Source organism: Chiloscyllium plagiosum, chromosome 32, assembly GCF_004010195.1.
Source record: "Chiloscyllium plagiosum isolate BGI_BamShark_2017 chromosome 32, ASM401019v2, whole genome shotgun sequence".
NCBI lineage: Eukaryota > Metazoa > Chordata > Chondrichthyes > Orectolobiformes > Hemiscylliidae > Chiloscyllium > Chiloscyllium plagiosum.
The window spans coordinates 18,684,058-18,693,430 of record NC_057741.1 but is presented as its reverse complement, the minus strand read 5'-3'; the positions used below and the strand labels follow the sequence as shown (position 1 = coordinate 18,693,430).

The 9,373-nt window shown below is 40.5% G+C and overlaps 1 protein-coding gene across 10 annotated transcripts in view; it reads right to left on the bottom strand.

Moving 5' to 3' along the window:
* The window catches only part of LOC122539382 (interleukin-15-like), a 210,967-nt gene that overhangs the window by 101,955 nt on the left and 99,639 nt on the right, over positions 1 to 9,373 (bottom strand). For 2 of the 10 annotated variants that reach the window (XM_043674162.1, XM_043674168.1), the window contains one exon: positions 1,614 to 3,258. The exons of 6 other annotated variants lie outside the window; for them this stretch is intronic. The gene's annotated coding sequence lies outside the window, so the exon portion shown is untranslated. Of the gene's footprint in view, positions 1 to 1,613; positions 3,259 to 6,039; positions 6,466 to 9,373 lie in introns of those variants that run through there. 2 more of the 10 variants (XR_006309060.1, XM_043674164.1) reach the window with 2 other exon arrangements.

The window sequence follows — 9,373 nt, the reverse complement described above, 5'->3', positions numbered from 1 at the left end:
ACAACACACCATTCTGCTTTTTCTCTGCTGGCCACAGAAACGTCTGTCTGTACCTCTGACTACAGAATCCCCTAACACAATTGATCTCTTGAAAGCCGACGTACCCCTCGTTACATTCGAGCCAGTCTCAATACTAGAAACTCCAGAAGCCACTAGGAGAAATGAACATCAACTAGCCACAAAACGACATGACCCTCTCTCACTAGTATCCTTACGTACAGATGAGGAAGGACACCACTTCGACTGGGACAACACATCCATCCTAGGATAAGCCAAACAGAGACACATACAAGAATTCCTATAAGCATGGCATTCCAACTAGAACTCTATCAATAAACACATTGACCTATATCCCATTTACCACAACCCGAGAAAAAGAACAGGAAATGGCATCATCACAGGAAACTTAAACATATAAATAAAAAGTGGGCCATACCACCAGTGCTTCACTGGAGACTCACTGATGATGTTACCTGGGAAGGTGACAAAATGTCTGAAAATGAACCTTCCAGCTCAGTGAGCAAGCATACATCCAAAACTTAAATCTGTGCTACAAATCTTCTCAAAACTCGCTAACATACCTTTTGTATTGTGAATAAATGCAAAGATTCTTTTGCCCTGAAACACCTGTCTGCTGTTTTCTTCATTTCACATTTCAAAATAATTCCAGTGTCTAGAACCAAGGATCGGGGGTGATTCGAACCACCTAAACATGAGAAAATTACTGATCGCAAACCAGAATTCCTACAATCTGCAGTGTATGAGGTAGATAACATTTACCGAGTCACATGAATATCAGCTATGTATGTGTGAGTAGTATTCCCATATGTGATGGCACTGTCCATATTGATGATCTGGCATGTCTTGCAGAGGTTGCCTTGGCAGGGTTGTGTGGTATTGTAGTCCATGTTGTCCTGAAGGCTGGGCAGTTTGCTGCGAATGATGGTTTGTTTAAGGGTTGACGGTTGTTTTAAAGAGATAAGTGGAAGTGTAGGGATCATCTTGGAGAGATGTTCATTGTTATCAATGACATGTTGAGGGCTGTGAAGAATATGGTGTAGTTTCTCTGGTGTAGGGGATCTACTGGATGATGAAGGGTATGTTTTCAGTCGTGTCCTGTGTCTGTCTTCTGAGGATGGTGTTGCAGCTTTTCGCTGTGGCACATCAGAACTGGTGATTGATGACTTGAGCATCATATCCTGTTCTTATGATCTCTCTACCTTCATTAGATTAGATTACTTACAGCATGGAAACAGGCCCTTCGGCCCAACAAGTCCACACCGACCTGTCGAAGCACAACCCACCCAGACCCATTCCCCTACATTTACATTAGTTTGTACAGTTTTGGATTACTTGTTTATTTGGTTAGATACTTGGCATGCGACTCTCATACTTCTGTAATTCCAGCCATTTGGTTTGTCTCCAACACCACTTTAATTTTGTAATTATCTTCCTGCCTCAATTAATTGGATTATAGGTCATCCCTTCATTTGCTATTCAGTTAGTGACACTTTACTCTCAACATCTGACACTTTTGTTCACTTGCAGAAACTTATTACAGCGTGTCAATACTCCACTCACACCATTTGTATGATTTTTTGATCTCTCTGCCTGTAAATTCTGTGCTTGTGTGCTTTTCTCCACTTTACCTGATGAAGGAGCAGTGCTGTGAAAGCTTGTGGTTTCAAATTAACCTGCTGTACTAGAACCTGGTGTCATGTGATATCTGACTCATCCACCCCAGTCTAACACTGTAATGATCATGATTGCTTGAGACCATCATTTGCAATGTACATTCTTGGACAATGACCTGCCAAGAAGCATAATTTGATACCAGGTGGCTGGCAGTACCAAATACATGGCCTCAGATACAAACAATTTTACTCCACCCCAAAGAGATATAGTAATTTATTCTGCCCATTCGGCATGCAGTGGCAACCATTTTGTAATGTTATTGTGCAATTGACTTGGCATTGAAGATAGAGTTGAAGCCTTGCTATGTTATTGTGTGTGACTTGCAGTTCCATCTGAGAGACAGGATGATTTACATACCTTTAGTTTCACCTGCTATTGCTTTCAATCTGTGACTGTGTCCATGGGTTTTAAGTGTTTGTGTTGCACTTTGGGATTGTCTTCATTGTTTAATAGTTTTACCCCAAGGTGAGTTTTAAATGAATAAACTTGACCTCTTACTTTGGAAAAAACTCAAGAAACCCTGTCAGGCTAATTCTTTACAACTACCACATTGACAGTTAAGTATTTATACTGGGTTGACAGGTCTATTCTTTTAAAGCAACCACTAAAAGATAATTTTACCAGAGCACAGTGCTGCTCCCACATTACAGAGAGACACAACTGGTGGTGGTTCAACTAGAGGGTCACCATGCTACAAGTGAAGGGTAAGGTTGAAAAGCAGAATCTTTCATGGGTAACTCAGCCACTGTGGGAATTGAACCCATGCGGTTGGCATCACAAAACAGCCATCCACTCAAATGAGCTAAATGACCCCTTTCAAGCTTTAAACCCACTGAATAACATCAAATGAGGAAGAAAGACAAGAAATCCACTCCACTCAATCAGTGATTGTAGCTGATACTCTCATTCTTCTTCATGTTGTATCTATGCATGTTTTGTGAGAAGGGAAATGTTTTTTTTAAGTATCTAGCAACAGAGGTTCCCAGAAAAGACAGGGTATGACATTTTCTACAGTATAGCTAGGAAGTGACTAGTATTTCCATGAAACAGTGAGTCAGAGCATTACTTCTCATGAGCAGGAGCTTCTTATATGTCCCAACCTAAATTATGGAAACATTCCATTTGTATTATTCTAATCCTAATTCTCCACTTCCAATATTTTCTTCAGGATTTAGTTTTTGTACCAGGTTTTATCTTTTTCAGTGTATGGTCACACACTTGCACTATTTATTACAGGAGAAGGCGTTTATGGTAATTTTCAGGAAGTTGTATATCTGTACAGATTAAATGGGAGCATTGTCGATGTTACTTAGTGTTCCTACCTCCGCCTCATGCTCCTGCAGCTAAATCTGTCTGAAATTTACTTTTTATTAGCCCACAATGAGTCTTCTGCAATTGAATGGATGTGCTGTCCAGTACAATATCCAGTACAGTTGACCAGCCTCCTGATTTTGACCCTGTATTGATACAGTGAAAGGCCATCGACAACAGAAAACACTGCTGATTGACTCCATGGGAAGAAGTGGAAGAGAGCATAAACATTGTGTCCCTCACTCAGAGGATCTGTGTGCAGATGAGAAAACAAGTTTGTTAGATTTAAAATCTCGTCCAAGGTCCAGTGACACCAAATTTGCCAAGACAGTGTAAAGTAGTAAAAGAAGACATACATTTATATAATGACTTTCATGGCCTCAGGGCATCCCAAAACACTTTTACAACCAATTAACTGTGGTTTATGATGGGCAACCTGAATATCCTTCTTGCTAAGTAACAAATTGCTGCTCCCTTATTACTTTATGAGTATTTAGGGTGTATGAGTATGCCCATTTTGCAAGAGGACACACTTTCGAATAGTAACATGTAATTGGAATTAGCACATTAAAGTTGAGCCTTCAATACGAATCTCTAACAAACCTTGTTACTAAATACAGCTCTAATGTATTTACACATTTGAGATGTTCAGTTAAGCAGATGAAAGTGGAATTAAAAGCTACCATTTTATTATAAAACCTCATCAACTCACTACTGTCTTTTAGGGAAGAAAATCTGCTGCCCTTAGATTATGTAGTAAGTTTGATTCCAGAACTACTGGTATGTGGTAGACTCTTAACTGCCCTTGGCAATATCCTGGCAAGAGCTGGAAATGTGTTGCTGGAAAAGCACAGCAGGACAGGCAGCATCCAGGGAACAGGAGAATCGAGATCTGCTGCGCTTTTCCAGCAACACATTTCCAGCTCTGATCTCCAGCATCTGCAGACCTCACTTTCTCCTCAATATTTTGGCAAGCCAAATAGCAGTATCAAACAATGGGAAAAAGGGTTAAAATAAAATAGACCACTCACTATTGACCTCGGCAGCAAGCATGACATGGATAAAAGGAAGAAGTGAAATTAATTATGTTGTTGTTCTTCTGAGATGCTATTGGTTTTACTTGACAATTCGAGGATCGGGGAATCCAAATCAGGATTTTTGACTAGGTTATGATGACTAGCAGAGGCATGTCAATTTGGTTTGACCTTTAATGAGATGCTGACAGGCCATTTGGTATGTGGGATTAACGATACAACTAGAATAAAATAGGTGTTCTGAATTGGGTTGGGAATTGCAGGATTGACCGGATATGACTGGACTGTTTGTGTGGCAATCAATATATGCAGAAAGTGATAGACCAAGCTAAGCGATCACACAACCAATGGATCAGATTGAGCATATTGAGACTGGGCATCCATGAAGCACTATGAGTCACTAACAGCAACAAAATTATACTCCAACACAACCTGCAACCTAGAGGAGGAGGCCATTCTGCCAGGCTAGGACGATGTCACACCACGCTGGGAGGCCACTGGAAGAGGCTACTGTGCCAAGCCAGGAGGTCACCACGCCATGCTGAAGGTTGCTGTGCCAATGCCAGGAGGCCACTATGGGAGGTTGGGAAGTCGCTGCGGGAGGCTGGGAGGTCACTGGGGGCCACAGCAGGAGATCACTGCAGAAAGTCTCTGCGCCAGGCCGGGAGGACACTATGCCACAGGACTGCTCTGCCAGGCCGGGAGGCCACCAAGCCAAGCCAGGAGTTGTCACCAGAGGCTGGGAATTGTCACTCACCAGAGGCCAGAGCTGCTTGATCAATTGTTAATTTTAAATCTGAGAGTAAATGGGGCACAGGTTGGAGGAGGCTCAAGGGAAGTTTCAAAATCAAAGAAAATGGCAGAGTTAAAAAACAGACAGGAAACCTACTTCATGTACAGCAGGTAATGGCAAACTTATAAGAAGTATGTTGATTAAACTAGAAGAGAGAAATAATAAACAGATGCATAAAGCACCAATGCTCAGGGACAGATTAGATTGTATGGCTCAAACAAGAGTTCCACATACAAATTGAATGGAGTGTAAGGAATAAATTAAGCAAGCTACAAATTCAAATTGGAAATGATGATATAGTAGCCATTACTGAGACTTGGCTACAGGGTGGTCAGGATTGGAAATTAAATATACCAGGTTAGAAGGTTTACAGGATGGATAGGGGAAATGGCAGAGGAGGTGGTGTGGCCTTACTGATTAGAAATAAAAGTATTTCAGTGGTGAGGGAGGATATGATGAGGGAAAGCATTCAGTGAAGAACATGTGGGTGGAACGGAGGAACAGTGAAGGATCTGAAACTGCAACAGGCAATGTGTTAGACCTTCTGTTCGCCCCCTCAGATGTGTTAGATAGTTTAAATGAAGGACTTGGGCTAGTGCGTAGCAAACAGTGGTATTGATGGAGGATTTTAACACAGATTGAGAGAGGCAGATAAACACCTGTAACAAAGGTAGTGAATTTCTGGAGTGTGTCAGTGATAGGTTCTGGAATGCTTCAAGGGGCCAAGCAATATTGGATTTAGTAATGAGCTGGGTTCAATTAGTGACCTAATTATGTATGAACATTTATCAAGTAGTGATCTTGAATGATGAGGGCAATGTATCATTTGAAAATGAACAACATGAATTAGCAACTAGAGTTTTAGATTTAGGGAATGTTGACTTTAAATGTGATGAGACAGAGAAAACTGCAAATGGGCAAAACAACAGAAGAACAGCCAAGGATGTTTAAAGGAATATTTAACAGTACAAAATCAGATTATGCCCCTGAGAGAAAAGCTCCACTTCACAGAAAAATCATGACCTTGAACAGCCATGGACAATTGAAGAGATAAAGGACAGCTTAAAACTAAAAGAAAGGGCTTATAAAAGATGCAAAAAAACAGTACAGATCCTGATGAATGCGATCAACACAAAGAGCAGCAAAGGGCCACAAGGCAATTTATAAGAGCTACTAAGAGGGATCACATAAGAAAATTTGCCAGAAACATCAACATCTATAAAAAGAAATTTTATTGTTACATAAAGGAAAAGTGGGTGTTCATGAGCAACAATGGCCCACTAAAGAACTGAAAGTGGGGATATTGTCAATAATTATGCGGAAATGGCAGACATGTTGAATAATTACTTTTCCTCAGGAATTACAGTAGAAAAGGAGGATAGTTTGCCAGAAGTCCAAGAAAATTAATAGTGGATTGGGGGACAGGGACTGAAAAAAACTATCAACATGGGTAGAACAGTCATTAGAAAATTAATAGAATTAAAGAGTGACAAATCCCAGGACCCGACAGTTTTCACTGAAGGGTGTTAAAAGGAAGTAGGGGACATACATTGTAGATGCTCTAACTTTCTTTCAGAGATCCCTAGATACATGAGTCACCCATCTAGACTGGAAACTTGCACGACACTCCACCTTTTAGAAGGAAAGAAGAAAACCAAGGAATTAAAGTCTAACATTTGTGTTGGGGAAATTGTTGGAGCCATTAATCAACGATAGACCGACTGAACGCCTCAAATTTTCAGTTAATCAGGAACAACCAGCATGGATTTATGACAAGAAAATCAGGCCTGACATACCTTATTTGATTTTTTTTTGAAGAGATGACTAAGGTGGTGGACAGGGAATACCTTCAGATGTTGTTTATATAGACTTCTAGACTGACATTGTCATACTTAAGAGACTGTTAACTAATGTAGATTTCCATGGAATTGAGGGCAACTTACTGACATGGCTGAGAAATTATGTGAGTGACAGGCAATAATGGGCAGATACTCAAATTGGAAGGGTGTGACCAGGGTGCCCCAAAAGTATGTGTATTAGGGCCTCAGTCATTCACATTATTTATTAATTACTTTTGACAATTGCAGCAAAACTCAGATATTCAAATCTGCTGATGACACAAAGTTAGGGGGCATTGCAGACAATTTAGGTGACAGCATAAAATTACAAAAAGATATTGATAGACAAGGTAAATGGAAAAAAACTGGGGCAATTGGAATTCAATGTCAGCAAGTATGAGGTTTTCTATTTTGGACTGAAAAAGAACAGATTAGATGGTATGAAGTTAAATACAGTGGATGTCCTACGAGACTTGGGAGTATAGATCATTAAAATGCCACAAACAGGTGCAGAAAGTAATCAAGAAAGCTAATGGAATGCTGGCCTTTATATCAAGAGGATTGGAAGTATTAGGATGCAGAAGTTATACTGCAGTTATAAAGAAAAACCTGGTTAAACCTCACTTGGAATAGTAAGCAGATTTGGACACCACACCTTCTGAAAGATATACTGGCCTTGGAGGGAATACAACGTAAGCTGACAAGAATGATACCTGGACTTCAGGGGTTATGTTATGAGGAGAGGTTGGACAAATTAGGCCTGTTTTTCCTAGAACATAACAGTTTAAGAAAAGATCTGATTAAAGTTTTCAAATTTATATGAATGATTTGGATGCGAACATATGGCTAATAAATTTGCAGTTGACACCAAAATTGGAGGTATAGTGGATAGCGCAGGAGGTTATTTCAGGTTCTTGATCAGAAGGGTCAATGGGCTAAGGAGTGGCAGATGGAGTTTAATTTAGATAAATGAGAGGTGCTGCATTTTGGAAAGGCAAATCGGGGCAGGATTTATACACTTAATGATAAGGTCCTGGAGAGTGTTGCTGAACAAAGAGACCTTAGTTCGCAGGTTCATAGATCCTTCAAAGTGGAGTCGCAGGTAGATAGGATAGTGAAGAAGGCGTTTGGAATGCTTTCCTTTATTGAACAGAGCATTGAGTACAGGAGTCGGGAGGTCATGTTGAGACTGTACAGGACATTGATTAGGCCACTTTTGGATATTGTGTGCAATTGTGATCTCCCTCCTATCAGTAGGATGTTGTGAAACTTGAAAGGCTTCAGAAAAGATTTACAAAAATGTTGCCAGGGTTGGAGGATTTAAGCTACAGGGAGAGGCTGAATAGGCTGGGATTAGGGTAAACAGACAAGGTCTTTTCCCTGGGGTGGCGGAGTCTCGAACTCGACGGCATAGGTTTAGAGTGAGAGGGATAAATTAGAAGGGACTTTAGGGGCAACTTCTTCACGCAGAGTGGTGTGTGTATGGAATGAGCTGTCAGAGGAACTGGTGGAGGCTGGTACAGTTACAGCTTTTAAAAGGCACATGGATGGGTATATGAATAGGAAGGGTTTAGAGGGATATGGGCCAAGTGCTGGTAAATGGGACTAGATTAGGTTAGGACATCTGGTCGGCATGGACGACTTGAATCGAAAAGTCTGTTTTCGTAGTATGACTATAACTCTAAGTTAATAACAAGGAGGAGAGGGTAAACAAAAATAAACTACTTCCACTGGTTTGGAATTCTAGAAATAGGGGGCATAGTCTAAAAATTAAGGCTTGACAGTCCAGGAGAGATGTTAGGAAACACTTCTATACACAATGGATGGTAGATGTTTGGAACTCTCTTTCACAAACAGCAGTGGATGCTAGATCAATGATTAATTTGAAACTTGAGATAGATAATTTTTGTTAAGCAAAGGTATTAAGAGATATGAGCCAAAGGCAGCTAAGTGGAGTTACACCACATGATCATAGTGAATGGCTCAAAGGGCTGAATGGCTTCTCCAGTTCCTGCATTGCTATCTTTCTATGTGGGTCCTCAAGCCTGCTCTGCCAATCAATACAATCATGGCTAATCTGATTATGACATTATCATTCCCAGCCTGCACACCTTGCCTTCTTCTTAGATTTAACATTTGTCTAACTCAGCATTGAACATAATCAATGATACGCCTTCATTGCTCTCTAGGAAAGGAAATTTCAAAGTTTAATGACCCTCTGACAAAAATTCTTCTGTCTTAATTAGGAAATCACTTATTTTTAAACTGTACTCCTTAATCCTTGAAATAGTTAACCCATGAAGCTCCTTTGAATAGTTACATGTTTCAATATGATTAGAAGCAGTTCCAGAAGGTCTTTGATGGTGTGCGGCACCGGAAACTGCTAAATAAGAGTCCATGGTGTTACAGACAGGCACTTACATGCAAAGAGAAGTGGCTGACTGGCAGAAGACAGAGTTGGGACCACAACTATTCACATTATACAGTTACATACAGTTAATGCTGGTTACATTAACTATCAGGAGAAAGGAACTGAGGATATTGCACAACACAAACGAAGTTGCATCAAGACACTATTCAAAAGGGCCACAACACACTGCAGCACACCAGAACTGCAAAAAGAGGAAGAGGAACACCTATACAAGGTATTCGCCAAAAACGGATATCCTCGCAATTTCATCAACAGATGCCTAAGAGAAAGA